At 44.6% G+C, this 22,987-nt stretch overlaps 1 pseudogene; it reads right to left on the minus strand.

Moving 5' to 3' along the window:
• The window catches only part of LOC141191651 (uncharacterized), a 147,852-nt pseudogene that overhangs the window by 89,737 nt on the left and 35,128 nt on the right, over positions 1 to 22,987 (minus strand).

The following is a 22,987-nucleotide window of genomic DNA, read 5'->3' on the forward strand; positions in this document are numbered from 1 at the left end:
GCTCCAACAACACGTGAGTAGCTGCCCTGGAGCACATTGTGTAGAGCCAAAGGTACGTCTGCCTGATCTATTTTTTGGTGAACAACAAGATTTTTTTTCTTTTAAAAATGCTTGTTTATTGTATTTTCATTTAAGACCCGGATCCTCTGGTGATGAATCACAGCGCATAGGGTTCATAATGTCACTTTTGCGCAAGGATCCTCAGGGATGGGCTTTTTCTCTCCAACCTAGTGATCCGTGCTTTAGATCAGTGGATAGTTTTTTTTCTGCTTTGGATTTGTTGTACGATGATCCTGATCGTGTCTCATCTGCTGAGTCTGAATTGAGACGTTTGAGGCAGGGATCAGGTAATGTGGAAAAATATTGTTCTCACTTCGGTGGTCTGCCCAGGTGGGGTGGAACGATTCAGCTTTGAAAAGTTTGCTTCTTGTGGGGCTAGGTGAAAGGGTTAAAGATTTGCTGATTGCTTATCCCACACCTGGAAACTTGCAGGAGGCTATGCAATTAGCTATACGGGTGGACAGGAGACTGCGTGCAAGGGTTAATGAGAGTAAATCGTCTGCCATGTCAGCTCCAAGTCTTGAGAGGGTCTGTGCTGACAAAGGAGAGCCGATGGAGATTGGGGCGATGACACCCCGCTCTCAGGAAAAAGACCGCAGGTTTTCTGAAGGTTTGTGCTTCTATTGCGGAAATTCTGGTCATTTTATTAAGAACTGTGTGCTTCGTATGAACAAAGAAAAAAAAATGGTCAGTTATGCCCGTATTGCCTGTTTAAATTCTAAGGGGGTATTCCTATCTCAAAAATGTGGTTGTGTATTTGGATGACATTCTGATTTATTCGCCTGATCTGGAGTCTCTTTGGCGGAGCGTACGTGAGGTTTTACAGTTATTAATGGACAATTTGCTTTTTGCTAAGCTAGAGAAATGTGAGTTCGCTGTACAGAGAATTCGTTTTTTGGGTTACATTATCTCCAGTGAAGGTTTTGAGATGGACCCGGTTAAAGTTCAAGCTGTGCAGGAATGGCCTAGGCCTATTAGTTTGAAATCGATACAGAGGTTTTTGGGTTTCGCCAATTATTACAGAAAATTCATAAAAAAAATTTCTATTATTGTCAAACCGCTGACCGATCTCACTAGGAAAGGTGCTAATGCGGTTCAGTGGACTTCTGAGGCCATTGAAGCTTTTGTGTTTCTAAAGGAGAGGTTCACCTCTGCCCCCATCCTTATGCAGCCTGATGTGACTAAGCCGTTTTTGGTTGAGGTTAATGCTTCTTCTGTGGGGGTTGGTGCGGTGTTGTCTCAGGAAATCAAGGATGAAGTACATCCCTGTGCCTTTTTTTCAAAAAATTTTTCTGAGACTGAACTTAATTACGATATTGGTAATCGGGAATTGCTGGCTATTAAACTCGCATTTGAACACTGGCGTCATCTCTTGGAAGGTGCTGAATTTCCCATTCAGGTTTTCACTGATCATAAAAATCTGATCTATCTTGATGCTGCCAAGCGCTTGAATGCCCGTCAGGCTAGGTGGGCACTTTTTTTCTCGCGGTTTAATTTTTCCGTTACTTACATCCCGGGTACCAAGAATGTTAAAGCGGATGCTTTGTCTCGCAGCTTTTCTCCCATGGTCAGTGCTGAGGAGGAGGAGGAGAGCATTTTACAAGAAGGTGTTGTGATTGCTGCTTTGGACTCCGTTTTGGAGGATGAGATTCTTAAAGCTCAGGAGAATGCCCCATCTAACACTCCCCATGGGAGGTTGTTTGTGCCTAGGACCTTTAGGAGAGATTTGTTTATTGAGTGTCATGAGTCTCGGTTGGCAGGTCATCCAGGAATTTCTGAGACCAAGAGACTTGTGGGTCGCAGTTTTTGGTGGCCTGGATGGCAGAAGGAAGTCATTAAGTGGGTGCGTCAATGTACTGTGTGTGCTAGATCTAAGTCTTCGCATGCTCCTGCTGCGGGGTTGCTTTGCCCTCTGGAGGTTCCTAGTGCACCTTGGACACATCTGGATATGGACTTTATTACTGACCTTCCCCCCTCTGAAGGTTTCACGGTCATCTGGGTGGTCGTGGACCGTTTTAGCAAAATGTGTCACTTGGTTCCCTTCATCAAACAGCCTTGCGCTAAGACACTCGCTAAGGCCTTTGTCAAGGAAATTGTCAGACTACATGGCGTTCCTACTGACATTGTTTCTGATAGGGGACCTCAGTTCGTGGCTCGTTTTTGGCGTTACTTTAGTGACAGGTTGGGAGTTCATTTGTCGTTTTTATCCGGATATCATCCTGAGTCTAATGGCCAGACAGAAAGAAAGAACCAGGATGTTGAGCAGTTCTTGCGTTGCTTTGTGGCAGACAATCAAGAGGGGTGGTCTGAGTTTCTGCCACTTGCTGAATTTGCTCTTAACAACCATACATCCTCTTCTGCTGGGTGTTCGCCTTTTTTTTTGTTGTTCTGGGAGACATCCGTCTTTTGGGTCATTCTCCAAATTGGTATCGGCTGTGCCTGAGGAGGAGAGTTTTTCCGGTGATTTGGAGAGAGTTTGGACGGATGTGCGTGATAATCTTCAGGAGGCTAACAAAAAATCTAAGAGGTACTTTGATAGGAAACGGCAAGAGGTTTCTTTTGCTATTGGTGACATGGTTTGGTTGTCCTCTAAGAATCTGCGATTGAGGATTCCTTCGAAAAAATTGGGTCCCAAGTTTGTAGGGCCCTTTAAGGTGCTTCAGATAGTTAACAAATCTGCTGTTAGGTTGGAGGTTCCTACCTCCTGGAAGATTAATCCGGTGTTTCATGTTTCTCTGTTGAAAAAAGATGATGTGTCGGTTGGTGACGCCACTGCCACTGTTCCTCCGGTGGTGGAGGACGGGGAATATGAAATTTCCCGCATCCTAAATTCTAGACGATATAGAGGGAGTTTGCAGTATCTCGTCGCTTGGAAGGGTTTCGGACGCGAGGATAACTCATGGGTGGGGGCGGGTGATGTTTCTGCTTCCAGACTTGTCAGAGCGTTTCACAGGAGGTTTCCTGATAAGCCCGGTCCTAGGGGATCCGGAGGATCCTCTTAGAAGAGGGGGTACTGTTAGAACTCTCCTGTTAATTTTTTTCTAGTTTGCTGGTCACATGACCATTTTTGCCTATTTAATCCGGCTCCGGCCTCCTGGCCTTGCTGGACTTCATTGTATTTTCTACTCTTGAGCTAGCTTAGTACTCTGTTACCTTTCTCTGTTAGTTTTGCTAGGTCTTCTGACCTCTATGTTCTATGTTGTGTGTTTGTCTTTACTGCTACAATTTCTGCTAGGAGGTGTCCAACTTTATTCCAGTCCCTAGTTCTTGTAGGGATCCCTCCCTTGCATCTATAGGTCTTCGTACAGACTAGCCGAGGACTTTAGCGGGTCTGATCGCAGGATCAGGTTCCCCGTTACATCGTAGGGATCCAGTTTAGTTCTATTGTAGGGACAGATCTCCTGTCTTTCCTTAGTGCTTGTAGCAGATCATAACACCGCCCCAGGAAAGGAAGACCAAGAGTCACCTCTGCTTCTGAGGATAAGTTTATCCGAGTCACCAGCCTCAGAAATCGCAGGTTAACAGCAGCTCAGATTAGAGACCAGGTCAATGCCACGCAGAGTTCTAGCAGCAGACACATCTCTTCAACAACTGTTAAGAGGAGACTTTGTGCAGCACGCCTTCATGGTAAAATAGCTGCTAGGAAACCACTGCTAAGGACAGGCAACAAGCAGAAGAGACTTGTTTGAGCTAAAGAACACAAGGAATGGACATTAGACCAGTGGAAATCTGTGCTTTGGTCTGATGAGTCCAAATTTGAGATCTTTGGTTCCAACCACCGTGTCTTTGTGCGACGCAGAAAAGGTGAACGGATGGACTCTACATGCCTGGTTCCCACCGTGAAACATGGAGGAGGAGGTGTGATGGTGTGGGGGTGCTTTGCTGGTGACACTGTTGGGGATTTATTCAAAATTGAAGGCATACTGAACCAGCATAGCTACCACAGCATCCTGCAGTGGCATTAGTTTAGTTGGACCAACATTTATTTTTCAACAGGACAATGACCCCAAACACACCTCCAGGCTGTGTAAGAGCTATTTGACCAAGATGGAGAGTGATGGGGTGCTACGCCAGATGACCTGGCCTCCACAGTCACCAGACTTGAACCCAATCGAGATGGTTTGGGGTGAGCTGGACCACACAGTGAAGGCAAAAGGGCCAACAAGTGCTAAACAGCTCTGGGAACTCCTTCAAGATTGTTGGAAAACCATTTCCGGTGACTACCTCTTGAAGCTCATCAAGAGAATGCCAAGAGTGTGCAAAGCAGTCATCAAAGCAAAAGGTGGCTACTTTGAAGAACCTAGAATATAAGACATATTTTCACTTGTTTCACACTTTTTTGTTAAGTATATAATTTCACATGTGTTAATTCATAGTTTTGATGCCTTCAGTGTGAATGGACAATTTTTAATAAATCCCCAAGAGTGTCACCAGCAAAGCACCCCCACACCATTACACCTCATCCTCCATGCTTCACGGTGGGAACCAGGCATGTAGAGTCCATCCGTTCACCTTTTCTGTGTCGCACAAAGACACGGTGGTTGGAACCAAAGATCTCAAATTTGGACTCATCAGACCAAAGCACAGATTTCCACTGGTCTAATGTCCATTCCTTGTGTTCTTTAGCTCAAACAAGTCTCTTCTGCTTGTTGCCTGTCCTTAGCAGTGGTTTCCTAGCAGCTATTTTACCATGAAGGACTGCTGCACAAAGTCTCCTCTTAACAGTTGTTGTAGAGATGTGTCTGCTGCTAGAACTCTGCGTGGCATTGACCTGGTCTCTAATCTGAGCTGCTGTTAACCTGCGATTTCTGAGGCTGGTGACTCGGATAAACTTATCATCAGAAGCAGAGGTGACTCTTGGTCTTCCTTTCCTGGGGCGGTCCTCATGTGAGCCAGTTTCTTTGTAGCGCTTGATGGTTTTTGCAACTGCACTTGGGGACACTTTCAAAGTTTTCCCAATTTTTCGGACTGACTGACCTTCATTTCTTAAAGTAATGATGGCCACTCGTTTTTCTTTACTTAGCTGCTTTTTTCATGCCATAATACAAATTCTAACAGTTTATTCAGTAGGACTATCAGCTGTGTATCCACCTGACTACTGCACAACACAACTGATGGTCCCAATTCCATTTATAAGGCAAGAAATCCCACTTATTAAACCTGAGAGGGCACACCTGTGAAGTGAAAACCATTTCCCGTGACTACCTCTTGAAGCTCATCAAGAGAATGCCAAGAGTGTGCAAAGCAGTCATCAAAGCAAAAGGTGGCTACTTTGAAGAACCAAGAATATAAGACATATTTTCAGTTGTTTCACACTTTTTTTGTTAAGTATATAATTCCACATGTGTTAATTCATAGTTTTGATGCCTTCAGTGTGAATGTACAATTTTCATAGTCATGAAAATACAGAAAAATCTTTAAATGAGGCGTATCCAAACTTTTGGTCTGTACTGTATATAAACATATATACAGTACAGACCAAAAGTTTGGACACACCTTCTCATTTAAAGATTTTTCTGTACTTTCATGACTATGAAAGTTGTACATTCACACTGAAGGCATCAAAACTATGAAATAACACATGTGGAATTATATAGTTAACAAAAAAGTGTTAAACAACTGAAAATATGTCTTATATTCTAGGTTTTTCAAAGTAGCCACCTTTTGCTTTGATGACTACTTTGCACACTCTTGGCATTCACTTGATGAGCTTAAAGAGGTAGTCACCAGAAATGGTTTTCACTACACAGGTGTGCCCTGTCAGGTTTAATAAGTGGGGTTTCTTGCATTATAAATGGGGTTGGGACCATCAGTTGTGCTGTGCAGAAGTCTGGTGGATACACAGCTGATAGTCCTACTGAATAGACTGTTAGCTGCTTTTTTCTTGCCATAATACAAATTCTAAGTAAAGAAAAACGAGTGGCCATCATTACTTTAAGAAATGAAGGTCATTCAGTCCGAAAAATTGGGAAAACTTCGAAAGTGTCCCCAAGTGCAGTTGCAAAAACCATCAAGCGCTACAAAGAAACAGGCTCACATGAGGACCGCCCCAGGAAAGGAAGACCAAGAGTCACCTCTGCTTCTGAGGATAAGTTTATCCGAGTCACCAGCCTCAGAAATCACAGGTTAACAGCCGCTCAGATTGGAGACCAGGTCAATGCCACACAGAGTTCTAGCAGCAGACACATCTCTTCAACAACTGTTAAGAGGAGACTTTGTGCAGCAGGCCTTCATGGTAAAATAGCTGCTAGGAAACCACTGCTAAGGAAAGGCAACAGGCAACAAGCAGAAGAGACTTGTTTGGGCTAAAGAACACAAGGAATGGACATTAGACCAGTGGAAATCTGTGCTTTGGTCTGATGAGTACAAATTTGAGATCTTTGGTTCCAACCACCTTGTCTTTGTGTGACGCAGAAAAGGTGAACGGATAGAATCTACATGCCTGGTTCCCACCGTGAAGCATGGAGGAGGAGGTGTGATGGTGTGGGGGTGCTTTGCTGGTGACACTGTTGGGGATTTATTCAAAATTGAAGGCATACTGAACCAGCATGGCTACCATAGCATCTTGCAGCGGCATGCTATTCCATCCAGTTTGCGTTTAGTTGGACCATCATTTATTTTTCAACAGGACAATGGCCCCAAACACACCTCCAGGCTGTGTAAGGGCTAATTGACCAAGAAGGAGAGTGATGAGGTGCTACGCCAGATGACCTGGCCTCCACAGTCACCAGACCTGAACCCAATTGAGATGGTTTGGGGTGAGCTGGACCGCAGAGTGAAGGCAAAAGGGCCAACAAGTGCTAAGCATCTCTGGGAACTCCTTCAAGATTGTTGGAAGACCATTTCCGGTGACTACCTCTGGAAGCTCATCAAGAGAATGCCAAGAGTATGCAAAGCAGTCATCAAAGCAAAAATTGGCTACTTTGAAGAACCTTTAATATAAGACATATTTTCAGTCGTTTCACACTTTTTTGTTAAGTATATAATTCCACATGTGTTAATTCATAGTTTTGATGCCTTCAGTGTGAATGTACAATTTTCAAAGTCATGAAAATACAGAAAAATCTTTAAATGAGAAGGTGTGTCCAAACTTTTGGTCTGTACTGTATATATATATATATATATATATATGTAAGTACTTGTGCAAAGTGCTTATACGTAGTGATGCGTACTGTGGTTATCTATAGCATACTTATGTGCACCTGTCTGTAAAAGTGTATATATATGTACCTGTGCAAAGTGTATATACAGTGAAGGAAATAATTATTTGATCCCTTGCTGTTTTTGTAAGTTTGCCCACTGACAGACATGAACAGTCTATAATTTTAAGGGTAGGTTAATTTTAACATTGAGAGATAGAATATCCCCCAAAAAATAAGAAAATCACATTGTATAAATTAGATAAATTTATTTGCATTTTGCAGTGAGATATAAGTATTTGATCCCCTACTAACCATTATGAGTTCTAGCTCCTACAGACCAGTTAGACACTCCTAATCCACTCGTTACCTGCAGTAAAGACAGCTGTCTTACATAGTCACCTGTATAAAAGACTCCTGTCCACAGACTCAATTATTCAGTCAGACTCTAACCTCTACAACATGGGCAAGACCAAAGAGTTTTCTAAGGATGTCAGCGACAAGATCATAGACCTGCACAAAGCTGGAATGGGCTACAAAACCATAAGTAAGACGCTGGGTGAGAAGGAGACAACTATTGGTGCAATAGTAAGAAAATAAAAGAAATACAAAATGACTGTCAATCGACATCGATCTGGGGCACCATGCAAAGTCTCACATCGCGGGGGGTATCCTTGATCGTGCGGAAGGTGAGAGAACAGCCTAAAACTACACGGGGAACTTGTTAATGAGCTCAAGGCAGCTGGGACCACAGTCACCAAGAAAACCATTGGTAACACATTACACCTTAAATGTTTAAAATCCTGCTGTGCCCACAAGATCCCCCTGCTCAAGAAGGCACATGTGCAGGCCCATCTGAAGTTTTCCAATGAACACCTGGATGATTCTGTGCGTTATTGGGAGAAGGTCCTGTGGTCAGATGAGACAAAAATTTAGCTCTTTGGTATTCACTCAACTCGCCGTGTTTGGAGGAAGAGAAATGCTGCCTATGACCCAAAGAACACGGTCCCCACTGTCAAGCATGGAGGTGGAAACATTATGTTTTGGGGGTGTTTCTCTGCTAAGGGCACAGGACTACTTCACTGCATCAATGGAAGAATGGATGGAGCCAAGTACCGTAAAATTCTGAGTGACAACCTCCTTCCCTCTGCCAGGACATTAAAAATGGGTCGTTGCTGGGTCTTCCAGCAAGACAATGACCCAAAAACTGTTATGATCTGCAACATGAACTAAGGAAAGATAGGGGAAAGCTGTCCCTACAGTAAGACTAAGCTGAATCCCTACGATGTAGCGGGCTGCCTGTTCCTAGCGAACAGACCCGCCTTAGTCCTCGGCTAGTCTGAACGGAGACCTATAGCATAAGGGAAGGGGTCCCTAAAAGAACTAAGGACTGGGACAAAAAATGGGACACCTCCTAAACAGAGAAGTTGTTGCAGAACACAAAAATACAAACTTGACAAAAAGGTACTAAAGGTCCCAGAAGGACCAAGTGAACTGACAGAGATAGGCACAGAAGCACCTGGCTAGAGAAGCAGTAAAACACTGAAGGCCAGCAGAGCCAAAAGGGCGGAGCTTGAATATAAAGGCAAATGGTCACAAGACCGCAAAACACAAGAAGGAGGCAAAAAACAAACAGGAGGGTTCTAACAAAAACATACAGCCAAGGCAACAAAGGAGTGGCTCAAAAAGAAGCACATTAAGGTCATGGAGTGGCCTAGCCATTCTCCAGACCTTAATCCCATAGAAAACTTATGGAGGGAGTTGAAGCTTCGAGTTGCCAAGCGACAGCCTCAAAATCTGAATGATTTAGAGATGATCTGCAAAGAGGAGTGGACCAAAATTCTTCCTGACATGTGCGCAAACCTCATCATCAACTACAAAAAGCATCTGACTGCTGTGCTTGCCAACAAGCGTTTTGCCACCAAGTGTTAAGTGTTGTTTGCCAGAGGAATCAAATACTTATTTCTCACTGCAAAATGCAAATAAATTTATCTAATTTATACAATGTGATTTTCTTAATTATTTTTGGATATTCTATCTCTCAAGGTTAAAATTAACCTACCCTTAAAATTATAGACCGTTTATGTCTTTGTCAGTGGGCAAACTTACAAAAACAGCAAGGGATCAAATACTTATTTCCTTCACTGTATGTATCTCTGTGCACTGTGGTTATCTGTGTATCTATGTGTGTATACACCCGCTGATAGCAGTACACTATATATTAGTACCTGAGACACTGTAGACAATATGTGTAAAGGTAAATATTCCTTAATGACGGTTTCCTGGGGGCAGACAAATCACCGCTGCATTTGGTCCAGAGGTGGAGGTGGCACGCTGACACCAGGGAATATATCAGCTAGATAAGCATCCTCGGACACACATTCAGCTGAAATATATTGCAATGCAGGGGATCTGCCAGCTCCCTGCACTGCAATACACGTCGCTGGCCAATTTGCAGCCAACAGCTGACCTCTGCATGCCCATGACTTGGGGCAGTGACGTCATGCGTGATGGTGGAGACACCGAAGTCAGCTGGCGGCTCCTGCGCCGGCTGCAGAGGAGGACGCTATGTGGCGTGGGAGCAGTGGAAGTGAGTAGAATCGTTTTTTTTTCATGTGTTGCAGAAGAACAAGACAAAATATCAAATCAAGGGGCATAGGATGGAGCACATTATCCAAGAAACAGAAACAGGATGGGGCACATTATATCAGGAAGGGGCACATTATCCAAGGGACGGAACCAGGATGGAGTACATTATCCAAGGAACAGGACCAGGATGGAGCACATTATATCATGAAGGGGACCAGGATGGGGCACATTATACCAGGATGGGGCACATTATACCAGGAAGGGGACCAGGATGGTGCACATTATCCAAGGGACGGAACCAGGATGGAGTACATTATCCAAGGGACGGAACCAGGATGGGGCGCATTATCCAAAGAACGGCACAAGGATGGGGTACAGTATACCAGGAAGGGGACCAGGATGGGGCACATTATACCAGGATGGGGCACATTATACCAGGAAGGGGACCAGGATGGTGCACATTATACCAGGAAGGGGACCATGATGGGGCACGTTATCCAAGGGACAGAACCAGGATGGGGTACATTATCCAAGGAACAGGACCAGGATGGGGTACATTATCCAAGGAACAGGAACAGGATGGAGCACATTATACCAGGAGGGGACCAGGATGGAGCGCATTATCCAAGGAACAGGACCAGGATGGAGCGCATTATACCAGGAAGGGGACCAGGATGGGGCGCATTATACCAAGGGACCAGCATGGTGCAAATTATACCAGGAAGGGGACCAGGATGGGACGCATTATCCAAGGAACAGGACCAGGATGTAGCACATTATACCAGGAAGGGGACCAGGATGGGGCCACATTATACCAGTATTATACCATATTTAAAACAGTTCCATCCAGCTATACTATGTATTTCTGAAATATGGTAAAAGATAGGGTCCACTTAATGCATAAGCGAGAAATTGCCTATGAATGTCTTTTCAGTGTCATGTTCCTCGTAAATACCTGAAGATTTAGAAACAGATCAAAGTCTTTGGGTTTGTTTGTGGCACAAAAAGAAAATCCTTTTGATAATATTAATTTATCATCATTTTATAAAAGGTAGTCTGACAGATTAAAAATATTTGTGGGTATTATGGTTTGGGGCTTGGGGTAGGTTTATTTTCCCTCTTTTCTTTTTTTTGCATTCCTCTAGTAGGTTTTTTCTTTTCCCTGGTTTGGGAGAGAAGTATTGGTTAATTGCCCTTTCTTAGGAGATACAGCCCGTGTAAAAAAGGTACCAGACCTTTAGTACCAGTTGTGGTATTGTCCACTATGATAATATTGCTTGTTTTTTTAGTAGAGGAAACAATGTCTGATGTAGTGTCATATATTGAGAGGTCCAGTAGTGGAGTACAAATGGGATCTGAGAATTCGATTAGAGCAAGAGATTCAATTTCATTAGGTGGAATTAGACTTTAATTTATTGCCTCTAGTTGTCTCCATTTTATTTTTACTTAGACAAGCTCTTTCCCTTTCTTCATTGATTTCTTCATTGATTCTATTTCTTTGTAGTCTAATGTTGTCTAGATTTTTTTTGCATTAAGAACCGAAATGAAGGTAGAGGTTTTCCATTCAGAAGATGGAAGTATTGTATTAGAATTTTGCATAGGAGGAGAGTTTGTCAAATTTGTTCTCCTGCTCACAGTACTTTTTGTAGATTCAACTGTTGCAATTGATAAAGGTTCAATTCTATTTGGTAGGACAATTATTTTGTTATTTGTTATCTTCGGTTCGATCTTATTATTTTCAATATTTTTTTATTTGTATCAGTACATTCATTAGCCTTGTCCTTTAGTTGTATAGGTAGAGAATTTTTAGATTTTTGTTCGATCACTCAGGGTACACTTTGTGTTTCTTTTGTATAATATGATAATCATCCCTGTCTCATTGCAGTTTTTTCAATTTATTCATTATTGGCTCATGTTCCAATTGTAATATGGATGTGATAGTGTTAGAATTAATTTTTTTATATTCTGGATAAGATTCAAACCTTAATAGGTCTTTGTGACAAAACAGCTTTTTATCTTAATCAACCAGAAGTCTACATTTGTTAAGCCAAGAGAAATCCACTATTGTGTTTGTGAATGTATGTGTATTTCTGTGGCAGATCAAGAAGGACATACGATTATTTGTATTATTTGTATAAAGCGGAATGTTGATGTCTCTTGGTTTTTAAACAATGATGTTTGTTACTATGCTAATTGCATATTGTACTAAAGCCATCTAGATGTTGATTTATAAGAACCCCCTGCTATATCAACTATATATATTGATTAAATGCTCAAACAATGAGACATGAGCCCTGTCGAATAATACCCTCCCTAATCCTTGACCTGTGGATGCGTACGTGAAAGGACAACTGTAACTATTTAAGGGACATATGCCTCTGTAGCAGTGAGAATTGAAAGAGAGAATCAAAAATCAGTCAGAGTCTTCAGGGCATCAGCTTGGTAGCACAGCGCAATCCAGAGAGACACAGATTTGTATTCTACATGATTCCGCCTAAGGATGTATGGCCCTGACTGGAAGGATATGGATCTGCTCCATTGACCATTAGAGAACCCATAGATACATTTAGGGAGACCAGGTTGGGAGGCTGAAGTCACCTGGCCCCATGGATATGTTTGGGGTTGCCAGGTCGCCTTGGGTCTTTTGGCCTTGTACCTCGATGTACTGTCAGCTTCCAAAGCTTACTGCTACCTCCTCTCTGCAGGCACCCGCCAAAAGCGGGGGCCACTGGTTGAGGTAGTTGGCCCTGGAAGTCCCAAAATTGCAGTTCTATCGCTGGCGGGTCAGCGGAAGGACGAGACTGTGTAATGTTGTTCCATCTTGGGTATTTGCTGGGACTGTTCTGTTTAATGTCCGTTTTTTGTTCAATAAAATATTGCCACACTGCTTTACCCTCACACTGTGTTGTCTGAGTAGTATTATTCCAACGGAAGACCCCAGGTCTTCACAGTCCTTAGCTAAAGATAGAACTTTTTCAGTTGTAGTTTCGCATAATTGTGTTATTTTTTTAAGTAAACATGTTAACTGTAGCATCGGTGTCTCTGCCCCCTGCCAGGCAGAGACGCCCTCCCCCTTACCGCCGCAGTCCTGGTCCAGCGTCTTCTGGCCTCCCTGATGGTGCACGCAGCTTCCCGGGCACGTGCTTAGGGCGCGCATGCTCCCTCCCTCTTATAGGGGCCACGCACGCCGTCCTAAAGAGTCCACGGCCAGTGGCCGGAGGACTTCCCATATATAACGCACCTCCTCCAAAATGGAGGTGCCTGTGCAATGGTTGTTGTTCCGTGTGCTAACACTTGCTTCAGCCCTCAGGTCCCGCTGCCTGTCAGTCCTGCTGCCAGCCTGCCTGTCTGCCCGTCAGTCCTGCTCGCCAGTCTGCTCGCCAGTTACCTGTTGTGCCTGCCTGCCTACCTGGAAGCACCTGCCAGTTACCTGTTGTGCCCACCAGCCTGCTTACCTGGAAGCACCTGCCTGTTACCTGTTGTGTCCGCCTGCCTGCCTACCTAGAGCAGCTGTCTGTTACCTGTCGTGCCCGCTAGGTTGTCTACCCGGACCACCCGTCAGCCTTCCTGCCGTGCTCATCCACTGTACCGGTCAGTTCCTGCCATCTGACCCGTGGGAGTCCCCTGCTCTCATACAAGGTCGGTCCCAAAGTGGCACCTGGTCCCCCTGCTCAGTCCCTCCCTGAATCACGGAGTCGATTGAGCCACTGAGCGACCTTGGTCAGGCCGAGTAGGTACTTAGTCATGCCCCTCTGGTCCCTCCTTGTATTGCAGCACAGAGTTTCCACCACCCAGACCTGCAACAGTTTGCACAGGCCATTGAACCCGGTAGCCCCCAGGCTCCTTCGCTCTCTGACCTGTACCAGGAGGTTTCACGTCAGAGATCCCAACAGGAAACTATCCTGACCTACCTGCGGTCTGTCAACTCCCGCCTGGACACGATGTCCACCCCATCTGTGTCTGTCTCTAGCAGAGCGGCACCCGCTCCGGCGGCGCCTCAACCTACTAGCGCTATAGCATCCGGCTCTGGCCCCCGGCTCTCTACGCCTCCACGTTTTGGTGGTGACCCCGTCTTATGTCGGGGTATTCTAAATCAGTGCACGCTGCACTTTGAACTCCTGGCACATCAGTTCCCCTCCGACAGGGCCAATGTGGCGTTCATCATGTCTCACCTCACCGGGGAGGCATTGGCATGGCTAAACCCTTTGTGGGACAGAGGGGATCCCCTGGTATCCAATCTTCCGGCTTTCCTCACTGCCTTCTGGAAAGTCTTCGATGAGCCCGGACGAAAAACTTCTTCTGCCTCCTCACTTCTCCGTCTCCGCCAAGGGAGTCTCACCGTGGGCCAGTATGCCATACATTTCCGTACCCTCGCATCAGAGCTTGCCTGGAACAATAAGGCCCTGGTGTCCACCTTCTGGGAGGGTCTTTCCGGATGGATCAAGGATTAGCTAGCCGGTCGTGACATCCCTTCCACCCCGGACAATCTGGTGTCATTAGCTACCTGGATTGACATCCATTTTTTGGAACGCGCTAAGGAGACTACCCGGGAGAGAAGATTTCCGCGTCTCGCTCCTGTATTCCAAAAGCCTGCGTCCCAACCAGCAATTCTCCGGGCATGCTCACCTGAACCCATGCAAATTGACCAAACCAAGATGGTCAAGGCGCGCCAGGAGAAGCACCGAGCCGAGGGGAGTTGCTTCTACTGTGGCAGTAAGGAGCATCTGATCCGTTCCTGTCTGGTGAAGCCGGGAAACTCTAGTGTCTAGGACCGCTTGGAGAGGTCGTCCTAGGCAAGAGTAAATCCTCTCCGTCCTTGACTCTATCCGTTTCTATTTCCTGTGGTGAGACCCACTTTTTTCAGACCGCCCACCTGGATTCCGGAACCGCTGGGAATCTCATTTCTCAGGCCCTTGTGGAGCGGTATCAAATTCCTACCATACGTCTGGCTGAACCGTTGGCGGTCGCTTCTGTTGATGAGAGACTTCTTCCGGAGACCATCTTACTCGTCACACAGCCTGTAACCCTTCAGGTGGGAATGCTGCACTCGGAGAAGATCTCCTTTCATGTGCTGTCCAGTCTTTCTCACTCCCTCTTGCTTGGTCTTCCTTGGTTACGGAGACATGAACCCGTCCTGAATTGGAGTTCAGGTGAAGTGCTCCGTTGGGGGCAGGAATGCCATGAGTCCTGCCTGGTTCCGGTTCGTCCAGTTCGACCCCCATCTACCCCGGCTAATCTACCTGGTCTGCCGGCACCTTACTGGTCCTATGCGGACGTCTTCAACAAGAAGGAAGCAGAGACTCTACCACCTCATAGGCCATATGATTGCCCCATCGACCTGGTACCTGGTGCTTCTCCTCTCCATGGGCGAATCTACCCCTTGTCGCTGGATGAGACCCGGGCCATGTCTGTATACATAGAGGAGAATCTTGCTAGGGGATTCACCCAGAAATCTACCTCCCCGGCTGGAGCAGGATTCTTCTTTGTTAAAGTGGCTCTGACCGGAGGGGTTGAAGGCGATTCAGCGATTCCTGGGCTTCGCAAATTATTACCGCCTCTTCATCCCACATTTCTCCTCCCAGACCGCTCCCATGTCCACGCTCACCCATAAGGGAGCAAACCCCAGGGAGTGGACTTCCGAAGCGGAGGAGGCCTTCGTCTCCCTGTTTCTGCCGGTTGTACTGTCATTTGGGTGGTCGCTGACCGCTTTTCTAAAATGGCCCACTTCATCCCTCTGCCTGGTCTCCCGTCTGCATCTGTGCTCGCTAAGGACTTCATCCATCATATCTTTCGTCTCCACGGCCTACCCCTCCACATTGTGTCTGATCGCGGGGTCCAGTTCACTTCGCACTTCTGGAGAGCTACGTGCAAGCTTCTGGATGTCTCCTTGGATTTTTCCTCTGCTTATCACCCTCAATCCAGTGGTCAAGTGGAACGTATCAACCAGGTCCTTACCAGCTTTTCTCGGCACTTCGTCAGCGCTCACCATAACGATTCCGTTGAGCCCCTACCCTGGGCCGAGTTCTCCTATAACAATCATGAGAGCGAGTCTTCTTCCAAATCCCCGTTCTTTGTGGTCTACGGTCAACACCCCGAGATTCCGTTTCCCATCTCTTCTTCAGTGGACAATCATGCTGCGGAGTCTCTGGTCAGTGAATTTTCTGCTATTTGGGAGGACACTAGATCTGCACTTCTTCAGTCCTCTGAGTGGATGAAGAGACATGCTGATAACAGACGTCTGGATCCGCCCCAATTCCGTCCGGGAGACAAGGTCTGGCTCTCCTCTAAATATGTTCGTCTCAAAATACCATCGTACAAGTTGGGTCCGCGGTTCATCGGCCCGGTCGAGGTTTTGAACCAAATCAATCCCGTGGCTTACAAGCTAAAACTCCCGGCCACCCTACGGATTCCCAACTCCTTCCACGTATCTCTCCTCAAACCAGTTGTCCTTAATTCTTTCTCTGACGATCCAGGTACCACCCCAGCCCTGGTCTCCGCTGACTATGTCTGTGAGGTAGAGAACATTTTGGCCACCAAAAGGGTAAGAAGAAAAACCTTTTTTCCGGTGGATTGGAAGGGGTTTGGCCCAGAGGAGAGGTCTTGGGAACCCAGGGAGAACATCCATGCCCCTCACCCTCATCTTCTTAAAGAATTTCTTGCGGGCCTAAAGAAGAGGGGGCGTAAAAGGGGGTACTGTAGCATCGGCGTCTCTACCCCCTGCCAGGCAGAGATGCCATCCTCCTTACCGCCGCGGTCCTGGTCCGGCGTCTTCTGGTCTCCCTGCTGCTGCTGGTGCACGCAGCTTCCTGGGCACGGTGCATTGGCCGGGGACTCTTTAGGATGGCGCATGCGGCCGTCCTAAAGAGTCCCCGGCCAATGGCCGGAGGACTTCCCATATATAAGGCACCTCCTCCAAAATGGAGGTGCCTGTGCAATGGTTGGTCCGTATGCTAACACTTGCTTCAGCCCTCAGGTCCCGCTGCCTGTCAGTCCTGCCCACCTGTCAGTCCTGCCCACCTGTCCTGCTAGCCTGTCTGTCCTGCTCGCCAGTCTGCCCGCTAGTTACCTGTTGTGCCCGCCTGCCTGCCTACCTGGAAGCACCTGGCAGTTCCCTGTCGTGCCCACCAGCCTGCTTACCTGGAAGCACTTGCCTGTTACCTGTCGTGCCCGCTAGGTTGTCCACCCGTACCACCCGTCAGCCTTCCTGCCGTGCTCATCTGCTGTACCAGTCAGTTCCTGCCATCTGACCCGTGGGAGTCACCTGCTCTCATACAAGGTCGGTCCCAGAGTGGCACCTGGCCCCCCAGCTTGGTCCCTCCCCGGTTCACAGGAGTCGATTGAGCCGCCGTGCAACCTTGGTCAGGCAGAGTAGGTACTTAGTCACGCCCCTCTGGTCCCTCCTTGCACAGAGGTTCCACCACCCGGACCCGCAACATTAACATAATGTGCATACAATTATTTAAATTAGAGTCCCATTCAAGCGTAAACGTATTTTCATTAGGAAATGTTTGTAGAACTGTTCATGTCCATAATGGATCCTTCTGTTTGTCTAATAGTTTGTAACATGAGCCGTTCCCTTGATGATAGTCGATTGTAAAAGTATTCCATGATGTAGATATATAGACAATTCCCTCTGCAGCCGGGATCTCCTTTGACAATTGCCAGACCGGGAGCCGATTCCAATGTACTGCTGCTGTATCCAAGATAAAACACTAGGGAGAAAGTAGCGCAAATAGGGTCTTACCCAACAAACATTTAAGAGTATTTGTATCAGATTGTGCTAACCTGATCCGTATTCTTTTCTTTGGCGTTTTAAGTTTGATGTTCAGCTGCTGCAGATCCATGGGTTTGTCAAAAACCGATGAATATCAGGATGTGGAGAAATTTGTGGATAATTCCTGTGCGGATGGTTTATTGAAGACGTCAATTCAGAAAAGTTTATTAAATATAATAATTGAATATGGAACGTGCAGATCTCTCAGATGTTTTTTTATATCAATTAATCTGTCTCTTTGTTTCTGCACTTCTATAGAATAATCTGGAAAGATCTAGATTTTGGACCCATTGATTGTTACATCTGGGTGATCCCTTGCCTGTTGCAGGATAATATCTCTGTCCAGGTAGTGTAAAACTTTAGCCAGCACAGGTCTTTGTGGAAGCCCAGGAGGAAGATGAGCACCCTATGAGCTCGTTCTACAGCTTATAGGAGGATTAAGGTTTCAAGCCTGATTATTAATTTCAGCCAGTTTTCAAAGAATTCAGTAGGAAAGGAGCCTTCTATATTTTCAGGTACACCAATAAGTGGTATATCATTGAGCCTTGACCTATTTTCAAGATCATCTGTTTCTGCCAGCTGTGCTGATATTTGCTATTCTGCAAGCCTGTTCTCCTTGCTTGCATTGGCTATCTGGTCCTCAATGGCGCTGAATCTGCCTTCCACTGCCCCTGCTCTATTTTCTGCAGTTTGTGTCGTATACCTGCTATCTCATCTTTAAGACCACCAAAATGTACATTGAAAGCAGATGGAGAGAATTTACAATGTACCACTGCAATGAAAACGTCTTTTAAAGTAGGTTCCTCAGGTACATGTATGTCCCATTGGTGCAGATTAGGACATCGGGGATGAAAAGACCACATGCAATTTTGTGGTCTTTTCATCCCCTTCAATGTGGCTGCCTCTCCCATCTCCTGCACACCCAACTCCTCTACTTGGAGCCCGTGCACAGGTGTGGGGTAGCTGCTATAAGAAGGCCACTGTCACCTGATGAGACCTGTGTTTCTGTTCAGGAAAATTGCTACAGCCTGGCCACCACTTCCCTCTGCCTCGTCTCCCCTGCTCAATCTGTCTCCAGCGTGACAACCGTGGTGTCATCTTTGAGCGGAGAGCCTGCTTGTCCCACAGTCTTTATGTGGCTTTTCCTGGTCATTTTTTTCCCCTGTAGCAAAGTACCTCCACACTCAGAAAGTTAACTGGTAGATGTATGACGATTTTCAGGATGGTCGTCAGGTCTTATATAGGATAAATAGCTAGATGCTCATCAGGAGCTCTGTCTGTGAGGAGCTGCCCACTTTCTAAAGACTAATACTTTTCCAGCAATGAACCACCATTTTTGTTAATATTATTATTGTGTATTAGTGATTTTCTTGTTATATTTTATATAGTTCTGCTGACTTGTCAGTATGTGCACTAGATTCACTTGTAAAATGTCCAGCATTCCACTAATCTCATCTTTATCTCAGGAGTCCATTGTCTCAACAGCCAATAATCTGATTAGGTGAGTGTAGATTGAGACAAAGTGGAGTAGTCATCACAGGGGGTCTTACATGCAGTCTCAGATGAAGGCTTCTAGACTATTCTTCAATGTTTTTAGCTAACAGTGAATGTTTAAGGGGGAGGGTGTGATCACTTCTGACCTGGGAGGGGACTGAGCCCAGTGGAAGAAAGGACATTTTTTAGGGAGAGTTGTGTGGAAGAATTGAAAGGAAGAGGATGGAGACCGTGGACTTGGAAGGATGAATGGATAAACATGTTACCATTATGGATTATGTCGTTTGGATTTACACTTTCTTACAAGGACTGCTGCTACGAGATACGCGTGCTTTCATCGTTTTATCTGCCGTCTAGAGGATCATGAACTGTGGCTACAGACTATAGTGGCTGGAGATACGAAATCTGTGGGCCAACCAAAAGTTGGGAGACAGTGAGTATGGCCTTATACAAAGGCAGTGGAACTACTGAACCCAGATTGGGAATTTGAGGACTGAGAGAACGGTACTTTGGCAATTTACTTGGAATTGCTTTGTTACCGTGGCTGTGATCCATAAAATATTGTTGCATCGTTAACATGTCAAGGTGATTACTTACAACCAACAAACTCAGATCTTTACAAGCTCCTACATCTGCTTGTCCACATATGTCATCAGGGTTGTTGCATGAAAGTACTGCTGCTTTCCGTGTAAGTGGGATAGTCATGCAAGAGAATATTGCTACAAAAAAAAGGGACTGGCCTCTCTGACATTCACTTCAGAAAGGGAGTAAACTGTCCTGCATCCAGAAATTGAGGACCCACCTAGGCAATGGTGGTAACAAAATCTTATTAAGGTGGGCCTAATGAAGAACTTTGAAAAGGCTATGGATAAAAATGTAAAAGCATTCATGCATCTGATTGATAACTTTCCAAGGTTAAGTGAAGCAAATATAAAAGGAGTTTTTATTGGACTTCAGATTTGTAAGTTTTTTCAAGATGAGGAGTTTCTTCAGTTGTTGCAGGGCAAGGAAAAGGCTGTATGGTCTAGATTTGCATTTGTGGTAACTAACGTTTTGGGAAACTCAAGGGCAGATACAGAAACTATGAAGAGTTGGTGTTATTTCTCCTCAAAACATATAAGGATCTTGGCTGTAACATGTCCTTAATGATTAATTTCTTACATTCTAGACCTTTCTTACACCAAACTGTGGAGTAGTGAGAGACAAGGATGGTGAGAGATGTAACCAAGATATTGCAGCTATGGAGAAGAGATATCAAGGAAAAAGGAAATCCATCAATGCTTGCAGATTACATAATTTTAATAGATGATCCAATACAGGAGTACAAGAAACAAGCAAAAAACAGTTGTCACTGAATGAGGACTAATTTTGTAGTGCAATTTCTGTAACTGTTCAAAATTCGCAATAAGGTTTAGACAGGTTTTAGTTATTTGAATTTTTCTAAGTTTTCTCTAAATAAATATCAGAAAAGTGGCATAACAAAATATTCTGCATCTCTATATTTACAAGAATAATAATGTTTCAAAGTACTGAAACTTTTATCATTAATTATATGTAGCAGTAAAAGGAAAACTCAATTGTTCAATTTGAATTCAGGAGGTCAAACTCATTAAGAAATGGCTCAGTTCATAGCGGAACCTGACAACTTTTAAAAATATGTAAAACAGTGTTACATAATCTGAAAGGTCATTGAGCTAGGTTCTTCAGCTGCTCAGTCAGGATGTGCAGCCTCTGTACAGGTCCTGGTACCTTCCTCTCCTATGCACCAGTCAGATAAGTGTGGGGCTGGAGGAGAGAGCAGTTCTCTCACTGATCAGGAAGGACACCGTCTCATTGTTCTCGGTCACAGGAAGCTACCTCCAGTCTATAGGACGCACTCATTTATTAGCAAGATTTTTTCTGGCTAAAAGTGTGTCTTTTCAAGTAAAACATTTTCCACATTAAGGATATAAAAAAAGGCTTCTCCCCTCTGTGACTTCTCTGATGTCCATCAAGATGCGCTTTCCGGTTAAAACATTTCCCACATTCTGAACAGGAAAAAGGCTTTTCCCCTGTGTGAGTTCTCTGGTGACTAAGAAGATTTGATTTCTGGTTAAAACATTTCTCACATTCTGTACATGAAAAAGCCTTTTCTCCTGTGTGAATTATCTGATGTCTAGCAAGAGCCGATTTGTTGTTAAAACATTTCCCATATTCTGAACATGAAAAAGGCATCTTCCCGGTGTAAGTTCTGTGATGTGTAACAAAATGCGCTTTCCAGAAAAATCATTTCCCACATTCTGAACATGAAAAAGCCTTCTCCCCTGTGTAAATTCTCTGATGTGTAACAAGATCTGATTTCGGGTTAAAACATTTCCCACATTCTGAACATGAAAAAGGCTTCTCTCCTGTGTGAGTTCTCTGGTGCTTAACAAGATTTGATTTCACTGTAAAATATTTCCCACATTCTGAACAGGAAAAAGGCTTCTCCCCTGTGTGAGTTCTCTGATGTGTAACAAGATCTGATTTCTGGTTAAAACATTTCCCACATTCAGAACATGAAAAAGCCTTCTACCCTGTGTGAGTTTTCTGATGTCTATCAAGATGCGCTTTCTGGAAAAAACATTTCCCACATTCTGAACAGGAAAAAGCCTTCTCCCCAGTGTGAATTCTCTGATGTCTATCAAGATGCGCTTTCTGGAAAAAACATTTCCCACATTCTGAACATGAAAAAGGCTTCTCCCCTGTGTGAGTTCTCTGATGTGTAACAAGTTCTGATTTCTGGTTAAAACATTTCCCACATTCTGAACAGGAAAAAGGCTTCTCCCCTGTGTGAGTTCTCCGATGTGTAACAAGATCTGATTTCTGGTTAAAACATTTCCCACATTCTGAACATGAAAAAGCCTTCTCCCCTGTGTGAGTTCTCTGATGTCTATCAAGATTCGCTTTCTGGAAAAAACATTTCCCACATTCTGAACAGGAAAAAGCCTTCTCCCCTGTGTGAATTCTCTGATGTCTATCAAGATGTGCTTTCCGGAAAAAACATTTCCCACATTCTGAACATGAAAAAGGCTTCTCCCCTGTGTGATTTCTCTGATGTGTAACAAGATCTGATTTCTGGTTAAAACATTTCCCACATTCTGAACATGAAAATGGCTTCTCCCCTGTGTGAATTCTCTGATGTTTGATAAGACTTGATTTCTCTGTAAAATATTTCCCACATTCTGAACATGAAAAAGGCTTCTCCCCTGTGTGAATTCTCTGATGTTTGATAAGGCTTGATTTCTCTGTAAAATATTTCCCACATTCTGAACATGAAAAAGGCTTCTCTCCTGTGTGAGTTCTCTGGTGAGTAACAAAATTTGGTTTCAGTGTAAAACATTTCCCACATTCTGAACATGAAAAAGGCTTCTCTCCTGTGTGAGTTCTTTGGTGACTAAGAAGACTTGCTTTCTTGTTAAAACATTTCATACACTTGAAACAAGAAAATCTATTCTTTGCTGTGTGAATTTTTTGATATTTAAGAAAAAACTTTTTGAGGGGAAAACTATTTCCATATTCAGACCGTGCAAATCGCTTCTTAGCTTTGGGAGCAGTTAGTTTTTTAATGCTTATTTTGTGACTTTGATTTTCCTTAGTAGTTGGTAATGAATCAGAAGATAGGACCTGTTTCAAAGGATCAGATGACACATCTTTGCTGTAAAGGGATGATGGTATATTTGGAGTAATAGCATTCCCTTCAATTGTATCCTGTGAGATCTCCAGCTCATCTGTTTTGAAAATTGAAGATGTCAGCTGTCCCTCTGATCTCCTAGTACAGTCATCTGCTAAGTAAAAAAAAATATATTTGAATAAAATATTCTTGAAATTTATATTTTTGAACATTTCTACTTAAACTGTTGGTACAAATGGCAAGTTATGTAAAAATATTAAATTATTCACCAAGACAATG

This window comes from Phyllobates terribilis, unplaced genomic scaffold (genome assembly GCF_046119375.1).
Source record: "Phyllobates terribilis strain yellow unplaced genomic scaffold, ASM4611937v1 Scaffold_49__1_contigs__length_9717188, whole genome shotgun sequence".
Classification (NCBI taxonomy): Eukaryota; Metazoa; Chordata; class Amphibia; order Anura; family Dendrobatidae; genus Phyllobates; species Phyllobates terribilis.